The sequence below is a fragment of the Berghia stephanieae genome, chromosome 7 (genome assembly GCF_034508935.2).
Source record: "Berghia stephanieae isolate SIO BIC M18660-M18661 chromosome 7, UCSD_Bste_1.3, whole genome shotgun sequence".
Classification (NCBI taxonomy): Eukaryota; Metazoa; Mollusca; class Gastropoda; order Nudibranchia; family Aeolidiidae; genus Berghia; species Berghia stephanieae.
This window is the reverse complement of record NC_088366.1, coordinates 46985505-47000775: the sequence shown is the minus strand read 5'-3', so window position 1 is coordinate 47000775 and position 15271 is coordinate 46985505.

The window sequence follows — 15271 nt, the reverse complement described above, 5'->3', positions numbered from 1 at the left end:
CTGTTTTCCAACATGACTTCTGTCTTTGTCTTGGAATGAGATTACTTGGTTTTGTCCTTGCCCGGCCGGAGTCCTAGCTGGGAGGGAAACAGTCAAATGCATAGTTATTGTTTTGGGAGATGATATTTTTTTTTCCTTGTAAATCATCTCTCTGTTATGTATTATTATATTTGTTATTTTGAATCCATAATGTAAGCATTTGAGTGTATTCCTCTTTGTTGGATTTTGTGCTTGTGTCCGGATGAGACTTATAGGTGATCTCAAACTAAGTACATTGGTGGTATGCTCTTGGAATCTACATCTGATCCCTATTTGTTCCCAGTTCCCCTATGTCTTACTTTTTCTTGGGTGCTTTAAGTGTAATTCTATAACTGTTTACCATCCCATTTTCTTCCTTTTTACTGGCGCCGATATAACCTAAATGTGTTGCAAGCGCCGTAAAACCCTTAAAAACAAACAATTCTCGAGATTTTTGTACTTTTCAAAATTGAAAAAAAATGTATTAAAAATGAGCATGTACATAGATAGTTTTATTCAACTAACATCAACGTGTAGAAAATAAAAACATTATCTTTGATAATACGCCTATAAAAATGTAATAAATAGGCATGGGGTAAAAGTAACCCCGGGTAAACTACGGATAAAGTCGGTTTTAGGGTTGAGTGAGTTAAAGTGTAATCTAGAATTTTTCGACGATCCCGTATTCTTCCTTTTTCCTGGCTCTAAAATGATCTGAAGTGTCGCAAGTGCCATAAAACCCTTAAAACAAACAATAACAAAACATCTTGGTGGGGTTCCTGACTTCCCATAGTGGGCAGGGGGTCACTTACTGTATCTTCTTCTATCCCCCTATGTCTTGTTTTCCAACTTTCTGTCTTTGTCTTGGAGTGAGATTACTTGGTTTTGTCCTGGTCCTGGCTGAGAGGGAAACAGTCAAATGTGTAGTTAGTTTGGGGAGATGATATTTTTTTCCTTGTAAATCATCTCTGTTATGCACTGTATTATGTTTTCGTTACATAAACATCTGAGTGTATTCCTCTTAGTGGGGACCTGTGCTTCTGTCTGGTGAGACTTTTAGTGATCTCAAACTAAGTTATTTTGATAGTGTGCTCTTGGAATCTACATCTGTTTCTTATTTGAAGCAATTAATTCCCCTTTGTCTTACCTTTTCTTGGGTGCTTTAATTGTAATTCTACAACTTTTTACTATACCTTTTTCTTCCTTTTACTTGCGCTGATATGACCTTAATGTGTTGCGAGTGCCGTAAAACCCTTAAAAACAAAACAAAAACAAAGAGAGTTTTGGGAGATTATATTTTTTTCCTTGTAAATCATCTCTGTTATGCAATGTCCCGTATTCTTCCTCTGCACTGGCGCCGATATGACCTGATATTTATTGTAATTGTACTTTGTAAACATTTGAGTTTATTCTTCATAGCAGAATCCTTTTTGTGTGTGTGTGTGTGTGTGTGTGTGTGTGTCTGGATGGAACTTTCACTTTCATGTAAAGGTTTTCTCTGTAGTCCACACACACACACACAGAGAAAGAGAGAGAGAGAGAGAGAGAGAGAGAGAGAGAGAGAGAGAGAGAGAGAGAGAGAGAGAGAGAGAGAGAGAGAGAGAGAGAGACACTTGCTCTTTCTTTTGATTGAGGTTTTATTTAAATTGAGCTTTTATATAGCGCAATATCCACTAAACATGCTCAAAGCGCTTTACAAGGTACTGCACAGCAATACGTAACATGTAGAACGAGACATGATGCCTTTTACTTTTAGGCGATATTTTTTTCGACAGAAACAACACTGTTAACGGTCAGGTACTCATTTTACATCTGAGTATGATGAGAGAATGTGAGTAAAGAGCGTTTTCCGAGGACTTAACTAGACCACATAGCCGCACAAATATATTAATATCAATATACTAGATTATCTGAAACTGCCATAGGTATGTGTGTGTGTGTGTGTGTGTGTGTGTGTGTGTGTGTGAGTGTGTGTGTGTGTACACGTTTATTAATTTTAGATTTTATTTGTTTTGTATTTTGTGTCCATTTCAGAGTATCGTCTACAACTGACTCCTAAATATTTGTATTCTAAAACTTTGATTATTATTATTATTATTATTATTATTATTATTATTATTATTATTATTATTATCTTCATCATTATTGTTATTTTAATTATTATTTGACTTTCGACTTTTAATATTTAACCCTCTTCATCTGTTTTGTCTGTCAGTATTGAAAGACCGAAGATGACGTCACTCAGGTCTTTGTTATTGATTTTTGCCATCCACGTTTATTAGTAATTCTCACTAAACTGTATTAACCAGACTATACTATTGTTATTGATTTTTGCCATCCACGTTTATTAGTAATTCTCACTAAACTGTATTAACCAGACTATACTATAAATGTTCAAGGTTACACATAGTTCTGTGTGTTGGTCCATCATACTTCCGGGTGGCAATGTTGTGAGCGTCTTAGCCAAGCGCATACTATCTATAAAATTATTGCTTCAAAATGAAGAATAAGATATTCTTTTCCGTGATTTAAAAAAAAAATGTCAATAAATAAACAGATTTGTCATTCAAGTGGGTTTGTAGTTTTTTGTTTTTGTTTTTCTATTTAAAATAAACCCTCTGAGAATTTTGTGTGAAAGGACGTGATTCAAAATAGTATGAGTAAAAAATAATTATTGCAAATTGGAACAGCAACGTTTGCTTTAGGTTCTACATCTTCTAAAACATCTGGGGAAATTGTCAGACGGAACCAGGGTTGCCATTTGGCCCCATGACCAGTCTTTTGGCCCCTTGCCCCAAATATGGCACCACTGAAATTATATCTGGCCCATTCTGGCCTCAGAGACATCTTCAGTAGCCTGTCTGTATTGAGCCCGTCAACCGTCTTATCTCAGCTGAGACTTCTCTACAATGACTTGCCAATGCATTATTTATTGGAGGATAACATCGGGGCTGAAGAGCAATACCAAAAGTTATTACACGTTGAGTGGGTGAAAGAACCTGTCTTCAATGGGGAGGTCCCAACCGATCCTGTGAGTTTTTGGTCAGGTGTTTCAAAATGTGAAAACAGTTTGGAGGAGCATCCTTTTAAGGCAGATTATGCTCTGACATGCCACACAGCACCAGTGAGTAATGCCATTTGTGAAAGAATATTTTCTTCGGTGAAAATGAAAACCAAATACCGTAATAGAATGGGGAACAAAGTGTTGAATGCAATTTTGAGTTAGAACAGTCTTAAGGTTTGGAGAAAAGTGTTGCAAAGATTTTGAAGTATCTGAACAAATGCTATCTTTGTTTAATTCGAATATTTACTACCAAACACCACCCGACTAAGACTTGGAAAGAAAATCAGAGAATAATTCAGAAGACATGATCGTCTTCTCGAATTTGATGTAATCGACATCATCCTCTCCAACTTCATGAAAGCTGTAGGATCTTGGAGGTAGGGTATTCTGATAGAAATATACCTAATATACTATATTATAAATATAATTAATTCAAAATAGATACATAACTCCCTTTTTTTTCTTCTTCCCTACTCTGTTTACTTCTAGTAATGCAAAAATAAATAGATACACACGAAAAAAAAAGGTGGAAAAGCATCAGGGGAAAAATATATTTCTTAACAAAACTGATGAGTTTTTAGATGGCGAAGGGGGAGGGGGGTATGTGTATAGTGTGTTTGGCCCCAAGGACCTCGTATTTGGACCTTTTTTGAGTAATGATTTGGACCCTCCATGTTATAAGCATCTGGCAACCCTGGACGGAACAGTGAGGCCAAGCAACGAGATTATTTAAAAAAAACAAAACAAACAAACAAACAAAAAAAAACGAACTCAACTTGACCTTGAAAATAGGTCCTGAGTTTGCTCACCAATTGGCACTCCTATATATATATTTTTTAGCCTCTGTCGCCTGCCTTTATGTGTACACTTCATTCACGTACGGTCACTAAACATACACCATGTAAAAATGTGTGTATGCAGATGTGCATGTATGTGATATATATGCAGTGGCTGTTCTAGCCTATTTACAGTGGTGGGGGAAAGATGATTAGGTCATATATATATATATATATATATATATATATATATATATATATATATATATATATATATATATATATATATATATATATATATATATATATATATATATATATATATATATTTTTTTATTTTTTTTTTTATTTTTTTTTTAAATTTATCTTTTTATTTTTTTAAAGTTATTTATTTATTTATTTATTTTTTAATTATTTTTTTTAATTATTATTTTTTTCACCTTTAAAAAATAATATTTCAACCACAAATAATCACATTCATAATGAAATGACAATACCAGTAGATTTTGATTATTCCAAACGTAATAAAAAATGAATCACGAAAGAGAATACAACTAAAAAATAAAGCGACGAGACATAATGCGACAACACCTTGACAATACAAGTCCATTTCGTTCACTTGAAAAATTAAAGATTTGCTTTAATCCCTCAACGGCGAGATTAATATTTCTGTTACATTACTGGTTTTCAGTAGTATGTGGTAACCATAAAGTTTTAATCGAGAAGCAACAACAGCGATATGACTCGAGTTTCATTCAGAGCTCAAATTGCATTTAACTGCTGTCTTGATGATTAGAATGATTGTGCCGGTGGTGGTAGTGGTTGGAATAGTGGTAGCGGTGGTGGTGGTGGTGGAGGAGGATGTAATTATGGTAGTGGTTTTGGTGGTGCTGTTGGTTAGAATGATATTTATGGAGACGATGACGGAAATTTTATGATGATGTTGATATTGTTTTTATTGCTATTGTAGTACTTGTTGTTAATATTGTTGTTGTTGTTAATGATGAAGATGATGATGATGATGATGATGATGATGATGATGATGATAATGATGATGATGATAATGATGATGATAATGATGATTATGATGACAACGACGATGTCGTCGACAATGATGGTTACCATACGATAATACAATATTACAAAGTTTATTCAATCTTAGGCTTTCGACAATAAATCATACAATTTGATGACCACATACATGAAAGTGGAAAAAAATGGTAAATGGAACCAAACAATAAACTGATACCATTAATAACCACAAAAAATACAACAATAGTAATACCACCAATACGTACAATAATAATAATAATAATAATAATAATAATAATAATAATAATAATAATAATAATAATAATAATAATAATAATAATAACAATAACAATAATAATAATGATAATAATAATAATAATAATAATAATAATAATAATAATAATAATAATAATAATAATAATAATAATAATAAATAATAATGATAATAATAATAATAATAATAACAATAATAATATTACCATCATCATTACTACCACCACCATCATTACTACTACCACCACCGCTACCACTATCACTACCACCATCACCATCATTATTACGTTTCCAATCATTTTTTCTCGTTTCTAAAAATTTGATATCTATCAAAACAGACGAAATTCCGGTCATTTTTTTAAAGGGTAGTTAAAATATCTACGATTTTATTAGCCCTAAAAACTACGATTTTTATTTTCCTATTTCAAGTAGGCAGGTCTGCTATGACAAGTATCAGTATCAGTTCCATAGTCAAAAGAAGACCAACAAAAACACAGTTTATTTAATCTTAGGCTTTCGCCAATACTTCATACAATACAATTAAGACAAAATAATGTTACCAATTTCTCCTCAAGCATTCGTTAGACTATAACAATAACGACCGTGTTATCTTTACTCCTCACCCAACCAACCCGAGCTTCCCGCCTCTTCATCGCGAACTATCTTATGTATGTATTAGCTTCAGGACGGGCAAGTACGGAATCTGCCCACCCTTCCGTATTTCCTCTTTAACTTAGAATTCAACTCTCTCCTTTCTCAGAAGAGTATTTCTCGTATACTAATTCAATTGTTGAGAAAACCAAAATGGTGGTTGTATTTTATATATTTATTTAGTCGTGACTTTTGAATAAAAGTGTTTTGTTTTATTAGACGGAATACAATAGAAAATTGCATTGTTTTGCAAAATTATTTTGTCTGGCAATAAAAATACAGCGGTAATTACTTTAAGAATTAAAAAAAAAAGAACTAACAAATTAATTTGTTAAAAAACAAAACAAAAAACACCCCAAAACAACAACAACAACAACAAAAAACAAATAAGAAAACAATTTAAATAAATGAGTTTTGAGAAGCACTAAAGAAAACGAGAAAAAAAGAAAAGTTTAAATGGATAAACAAATATATAAAAACAACACAAATTAATACTAAATTGATATAAAATTAGTAAATTAATAAATTTAATTCAATACTGGAACATTCCCAAAGTCATTACATCAATGGTACCAGCACAAGTAAGGCAATAAATAAGAAAAAGTTCGTTTGCCAAAATCTCGATTTAGTTTTCACTGGTTAATAAGGTGGGCTCATTTGAATTAGCCCGACCTAGTACTAGAGAGGCCAGACAGCAAAAATCGGAGTTAGTTCACCGTCAGGCGACGTAACGATGAGATGACGATGTGGGCGGAGTGGGGGGGGGGAGTGATAAAAAAGAACAGGAGCGTATCCTGGTTTATGCATTATGGGATGCATGGTGATTCGCAATCTATTAAAAATACACACAAATTGATTTCAGTACGAAGTATAAAGTTTAAGTAGTCTCATCTCATGTAGTTCCATATCTGAAGCAGACGTCGGAGGTCATCTTCCGCCAAGCTGATCTATCTCTTGCCAATTCTATTAAAGCAGCGCCACCTTTCTCAGCTTCATCTGTCCAAGTTCTTATCCCTTTCAAATACGTTATTCTTTGTCTTCCTCTTATTCTTTTTCCATTCATCTTTCCAGTCAAGGCGAGTATTTCCAAACCAGGGTGGCGGATAATGTGTCCTAAAAATTCCATTTGGCGTTTGATGATTTTTGTTATCAGTGATCTTTTTCTGTTTGCCATTTCTAAAATTTCTTCATTTCTTTTCCTTTCCATCCATGACACCCTCATCATTCTTCTGTAAAACCACATTTCCACTGCCTCCAGTCTTTTAACCATGGTCTTGTTTATGGTCCAGCTCTCACAACCATATAGCAGCACAGACAGTACATAGCAATCCAGGACTTTGATTTTTGTTTTCATGCTAATATTCCTGTTTTTCATAATTGTATGCAGCTGGTTGAATGCATTCTTCGCCATACCTATTCTTTTCTTTATTTCACAATCTGATTTTCCATTGGATGTTACATTGAAGCCTAAATATTTGAAACATTCAACTTGTTGTATTGTTTGTCCTCTGCTTGTTATTACACAGGCTGGTGGGTTATTATTTTTAGATACCGTCATACATTCTGTTTTAGATATATTCAGTTCCAGTCCCATATTTTCACTACTCCTGACTACAACATCCAGTAATTCTTGTAGTTCATGTTCAGATTCTGCCAGTAGAACCGTATCATCTGCATACCTCAGATTTGTTACATTCTTTCCTCCAATACACACCCCCTTCTTATGTTCGATATCTCTTAATATCATTTCACTATAGAGGTTGAATAAATCTGGAGACAAAACACACCCCTGCCTAACTCCTCTTCTAATAGGTGTAAAACTGCTTAGTTCATTGTCAACACGCATTGCTGCTTCTTGTTCCCAGTACAAATTCCGTAATATTCTTAAATCTTTACCATCAATGTCCAAGGATGATAGAATTTTGAATAGTTTTTTCGTGTTGTACTTTATCAAAGGCTTTTGAATAGTCGATGAAACACATATACAGATCTTTATTTACTTCAATACATCTTTCCATCAGCATTGATAATGTGAATATTCCATTTCTGGTACCCTTGTCCTCAACAAAACCAAATTGCATCTCCCCAATTTCAGGTCGTATTTTATTTCTTATTCTTAGTAAAATTATCTTCAAAAGAATTTTTGTGAGGTGGCTCATTAGGCTAATAGTTCTGTGTTGTTCACAATCAACTGCCCCTGGCTTTTTTGGTAGTGCTATAAAAATGGATCATTTCATATCAGTTGCATTTTTCCTGTGTCATACACTTGATTTAGAAGGTTTGTGATGAATTCAATCCCCCATTCACCCAGGCCAGTCAAGGCTTCAATTGTTATGGCATCAGGTCCTGCAGCTTTTCCATTTTTCATGCTTTTCATGACGTTCCTAACTTCATCTTTCATTATAGAAGGCCCTTCCAGTTCTTTTATCATAGGCATTTCTCCTCGATTATCAAAAAAAAGTTCTTCAATATATTCTGACCATCTGTTTAGAATGCAGTCTTTGTCCATGATGGTGTTTCCACGCTTGTCTTTGATGCATCCACTTTTAGCACCTGATTTAGTTTTGTTTGTCACTTCTTTGATTTTCTGATGGAAGAATTTGCCATTTTTTTCTTTGCAGGACATTATATAGTGACATTGTTCATTTATCCAGTCTTCTTTAGCTTCGTTGCATTTTCTTTTTATCTGCCTGTTCAGAGTCTTGTATTTTTCTTCCTGATTTTTGGCCTTTCTTCTCTCATTCATTAATTCTAATATCTCTGGAGTAATCCATTTCTTCTTCTGCAACTTAAGTGTGGTTGGAACATTTTCTTCTAATGATGCAGCAACACTGTCTTTAAACTGCTCATATTTCTCTTCTATATCTGTTAGTTCTCCAAGCACTTCAAACTTGTTTCTTACTGATAGTTCAAATTTTTCTTGTATCTTCTGTTCCTCCCGGAGAATGTCTAGTTGGTATTTAGGTTTAGCCTTTGCTCTTTTGCAGATTTTCAATTTAACTCGTATGGGGCATAGCACAGGTATATGATCGCTGTTACAGTCAGCCCCCGGCATAGATTTGGCATACGAAACCGAGTTTCGGAAACGTTTGCTGATGAGTATGTAATCTATTTGGTTTCTCACTCCATCTCCAGGACTTTTCCATGTCCACTTCCTTCTATTGTGGTTTGTTGACCAAGTATTTGTGATTGTCAGATCATGTTGACGGCACCATTGAATAAGACGATCACCTCTGTCATTTTTGTCTCCCAGACCATGTGGGCCCACAATATCTTCTATTCTTTCTCGGCCCACCTTGGCATTAAAATCGCCCATGATGAGTTTTATGTCTGAAGACTTAAACTGATGCATTGCTTTATCTATTTGTTGATAGAAATTTTCCACTTCTTCATCATCGTGACTGGTGGTTGGGCGTATATTTGTAAAATATCAAAATCAAAAGGTTTTGCTTGTAGTTTGATTGCCATTACTCTGTCTGATATGGGCCAGAATCCTTTGACTGCTCGCGCCGTTTTATTATCTAGTATAATTCCAACTCCCCTTTGGTGTTCTCCTCCTCCTGAGTATATAATTTTACAGTCATCATAATTAAGTTCTCCTGCTCCTTTCCATCTAACTTCTGATAATCCTAAAACATTGATATTCAATCTCTTCATTTCCATAACTACATTTGCTAATTTTCCTTTCTGGTACAGACTTCTTACATTCCATGTTGCTGTTCGTAATGTTTGGTGGTGCACAGTAGCTGGATGACGGTCGAGAGTCACCTGTTCACCTGCATGACTATCTCTACCGGACGAGGCTGTAATCGAGTTGCTCGAAAAACATCCATTGACGTCGTTGACTAGATTCGCTTGGACGGACATCATGACGATCTTGGGATGATACGTCAGTGGTTTCCCGTTGCCTTCTGACGGATTTTTATCTGGTTTACTCCATAGCCTTTTGACCTCCCGGTCATAACCCACAAGGCAGTGGGAGCATTTGGCAGGTTTTAAGGCGCCTCCCATTCACCTTGATAGTCCCTTCATAGAGTATATGAGGCATTTTGTATGTGTAGCTGTGCTGCCAGACTACCCAACCTCACTCTCCACGACTATCGCCAGTTGGTCCGCGGCTTTACAGCTAACCTATAGATCAGGATCTGTAGGCCGTTCCACGATCCGCCACCTGTGGACGCGCTGGGTTGGGGATGGTCGCCCCAGTTGTACCCAGTTTAAGTAGTAACTTTTTAAATTATCTAATTTAAATTTGATTATTTCAGACCTGGTAATACAGCATATAACTTGAAAAAACAGGCTGGTATTTGCCCACCCTGCCCATTATTACCAGCCGTCCCTGTATATATGTGTGTATATATATATATATATATGTATGTATGTATGTATGTATATGTATGTATATATGTACATCTTCGGGTCACGTTCCAAGTGCCCCATATGTCAAAGTGCATTGCGTTTGACTGTACGATTAATATCAAAATTCAGAGGCGGCGATGTTTTTCTTGTCTCACTTTCTTACTTTTGCTCCTTCTTTGAGTGTACCAGGGTCATATATCTTTTGCATTATTATTCTAATTGATCACTTTTTTATATTTACCCAATATGCGATTGTAGCATTGTGAAACATTTGTGGTGATGGGTCTTATGGCGATTATAAATTTTACTATTCAATCATATTAAATCCTTGCCTCTTTATTTATTTACTCTTATTCTTATCTATTCGTATTTATTTATTTATTTTCTTCATCTATTGTCCATTTATTTATTCATTTATTTATTATATATTATTATCATTATCATTATTATCATGATTATATGATTATTATTATTATCATTATTATTATTATTGTTATTATTATTGTTACTATCACATATAATATATATATATATATATATATATATATATATATATATATATAATATATATGCATTATTATTATTATTATTAATTATTATTATTATTATTATTATTATTATTATTATTATTATTATTATTTATTATTATTATTATTATTATTATATATTATTATTATTATTATTATTATTATTATTATTATTATTATAATCGTTATTATTATTATTATCATCTTCATTATTATTATTATTATTATTATTATTATTATTATTATTATTATTATTATTAATTATTATTTCTATTATTATTATTATTATTATTATTATTATTATTACTATTATTAGATTTAGTATTAGTACTACTACTATTATTATTATTATTATTATTATTATTATTATTATTATTTTCATTATTATTATTATTATTATTATTATTATTATTATTATTATTATTATTATTATTATTATTATTATTACTAATATTCTGATCATTATCATTTTTTTTCTCTCTACTGCTACGATTATATTATGTCTTCATTTTCATTTTTCTAATCATAATTAAGAGTATTGTTCAAGATGGTCACAGCAATAATGACCTTTTAATCAATATAAATCTATTATTACCGGTTTTTCATTATCACCATCAGTATGATCATTATTCATTTATCTATTTATTTATTTATTTGTGTATTTATTTATTTATTTATTTTAATCTATAGTCAACCACTGCTAGTTTGTGTCACCCTCTCCTATGCACTCTTAAAATCCTCCACCTAACTCCTCCTCTCTTCATATCCCTCCTTTCACTCATTCACTCTTCCCTCCTCTATTCACCCATCCCCATCCTTCTATCCATCTCTCCATCCACCTACAGAATCAAGGACCCGCCTGGACGCCCACCCAACTTGCTCACTCGTCCATCGCACTCAGTGCCCTCTCCCTCTCACCGTCCCATCCCCACTTGACCATCTCAAACTCCAGCAGTTTTAATTTCTTCTTTCGGGTTGCATAAGCCCAATCTATTTGTGTTTATTTCTTTCTCTAATCTTGCGGATATACGATTCCATCATCATTCACTCGATAAGTTTCATTTTCATATTTTCTTCTTTTCCCTTTCTCACCTGTTTCATTTTCTTCAAATAAAAAGACCCCCCCCCCCGCCCCCCGATATTAAGTCTCTCCAAATTACGTTAAAATTACAAATATTCTTTCTTACCTTTTCCTCCGCCTTCATCTCTACCTTAATACATACCTACCTGCACACTAACTCCTTCTACCATTCTTAGACCGACCACTCACGGAAACTTACATCCTCTCTCTCTCTCTCTCTCTCTCTCTCTCTCTCTCTCTCTCTCTCTCTCTCTCTCTCTCTCTCTCTCTCTCTCTCTCTATCTATCCACCTCTCTCTCTCTCTCTCTATCTCTCTCTCTCCCTCTATATATCTATCTCTCTTCCTCTCATTTTGTTCATTTATATATATTTGGTATAATATACTAACCACCCAATCAATCGCTCTCTCACCCCCATCCCCATTTTAAAGACTTTTTTGCAGTTACTTTTACTATATATATACACATACACAGACATACGCACACAGACACACATACACAAACACATACATATCCTCTCCATTCCCTCTCTCTCTTTCTTTCTCTCTCTCTCTCTCTCTCTCTCTCTCTCTCTCTCTCTCTCTCTCTCTCTCTCTCCCTCCCCTTATCTCGCGCCTCTTCTTGCATCCACACTCGACGCCCTTTTCTCACATTAACATTGTTTCCACATTTGACGAAATGTGATATTTTGTAAATTTACATATTTGTGTTTGTGTTTTCTGTCTCCTGACGAAGGCCAAGGGCCGAAACGTTGTTTGTTTTGTGCTGTTTCCTTATATGAGTCACATCTACTCACTTTATTTTTTTCTCTCCAACGAGATTATTTGCAGCAGTGATGAGCACTATTCGATATAGAACAGTAAAGTTTGCTGCCCCAAACGTAAACAATAACAAGTTGCTAGTGATTTCCGTTAGGGACCGAATAATTTACGCATAATATAGGTCTCCCAATTTTGTAGTTTGAGTTGTAGGCAATACACTTTCAGTATTGAAAATATGTTTACATAAAATCTAACAGTTGCAGAAATAATAATATAAGACTAAATTATTATGAAAATCAGGCTCCGAATAATTCTCGTTTTGTTCATACCAGCGCAATAATTTGCTCTGGTCTAAAAATAGATAGACGTAACTTTTGATAAATTTTACCTTTTGTTCCATAAAATATCCATATCTAGACATTATTTGATGCATGATCGAGTATTTATGAATATGTGTTTCTTTTGCCACCTAACAGCCAAATTTTAAAGGTTATTTTCTTTCTATTATTTACATTGGAACGTGAGCTGTCAAGACAGGAACATGTGGTTTGCCATGTGCTTCTCGCCTTTGTTTACGTTTGGGGCAGCAAACTTTACTGTTCTATTGGGAATAATGGGTACTTGAGTTTAAATTTCGTCGACTATTAGGTTGATGATAATCATATGTGTACACATTTTCACGGTTTTGCTCAGAGCTGTACGTTTTATAATGCTCTATCTTTACTCCAGCAGGCCATAAAAAGTGCAAGCATTACGATATGAAATAATGAAGTACCAGAAGACAATCGAGACTTCGACTGCACAGAAAACATAAAAGAGAATTGCTATTAAGCTTAGGTCTAATGTGAGACCAACACTCGAGTATTGCAGTACGGTATGGGGTCCCTATCACTCTTCCGAAATTAAAGAAATAGAATCTATCCAACAAGAGCTTTAAAATTGGTTCAATAAAATCTTAAAATAAAGCCTTAAAAATGACATTTTATTTGGAATCATTGAAGGAAAGGAGAGAGATTAGACTAACTGTATTTTACAACGTAAAGGCTAGTAAAACCAGGTCAGGTTGCCATTACTGGACCTCCAACCGAACAAGAGGAAAACTTGCAAATTTATGTTGCCACAACACGAGTGCACTTCCACCTTCACTCGTTTCTGCCCTCAACTGTACGACTGTGGAACAACGTGGATAGCTCCCGGTAAAACAATTGTGAATGCTGAGCTGAAGAGTCTTCCACGAGGAAGTTTCAGCTAGAAGAGAATAAACATTTTCTCAGTGATGGAGAGATGAACGGTGGACCCGACTAGTACGCCCCCCCCCCTTCTACAATCGATGCTATCCACTTCTGAAAAAAGAGTTATCAAACGTACTTTAATCCCTCTCTCGACTTCTTGAAGTCAATACACAAACAGCATCGCCGCGAAAGTTTATATCATCTATTGTTTTTATCAACAAGTGCTTGCTCCACTTACTTTTCTGTATAAATATGGACGTTTACACAGAGCATTTCCAGAGATTATCATGCTCAATAATTTTAGCAAACTATCCAAAATATGCTAGGCAAGTAATAATAATAATAATAATAATAATAATAATAATAATAATAATAATAATAATAATAATAATAATAATAATAATAATAATAATAATAATGATAATGATGATAATAATAATAATAATAATAATAATAATAATAATAATAATAATAATAATAATAATAATAATAATAATAATAATAATAATAATAATAATAATAATGGTAAACTCTTATAGAGCTCACGGTATCCTCAACCGTGAGGCGCTTTACATCAACACAAGACAATATAAAAAGTACATGACGACATAAAAAAAAGAAATGTTTTTAAGGCTTTCTTGAACACACTGATTCGGATTCCTGGATGCTCTATGGAATGGTTATCCATACAGACGGACCAAAATGAGAAAAGGACCTGCCTTTGTACGAATACGTGGGGTAGCCAAACAGGTGGTGTCATTGAAAGAACGGAAAGGTCGGGTTGTCAAATATTTCGTTAGGAGTTATGTGAGGTAGGGAGGGGCAGTGTTTTCCAGACAACGATAAACTGAGACACATGCTTGAATTTGACCCTTTTCTCGCAGAAAGAAAGAAAATATTATGCCTAGAAAGGAGCTCAAACACCTAACTCATCCCACCCCGGTTACAGTTACGCTGTGCTAAAACAGCCGACCACCTTGCCTTCTCGCTCTCGGTTAAACAGTTTAGCCCGTATAATTATAATCTTTTCCGGTGGACTGAATACACAGCTGTGTATTCGGTTCAGTCTACTGATGGACTGAAAACACAGTTCCTTACAGTAATCCAGCTTTGAAAATAAAAGAGAAATGACAAGTTTCTTGGTTACATCTTCAGAAAGGATCTGTCGAAGAGACAAATGACGTCAATGATTGGATCATTGTCTTTATTTATGGTCCATCGACAGTTCCGAATCTAAGAATGCTCCAAGATCTTTGAACTTTGATAACCAAACGCAATTATGGACTTGATTTAATTTAACATTATTGTCATGGAACTGTTTTTCTGTTGTTTTTAGAGTATTTCCATAACAAACCCAAGCGCATAACAATTTGGATTATCAGACTTGCAAGTTAGCACACCGTTTTTTTTTTTTTTCTCCTTCAATATTTTGTATCAGAAATAAACCTTAGTATCGACCGTACCAGATACCGATATCGATCAGTGCCCATCAGTAACA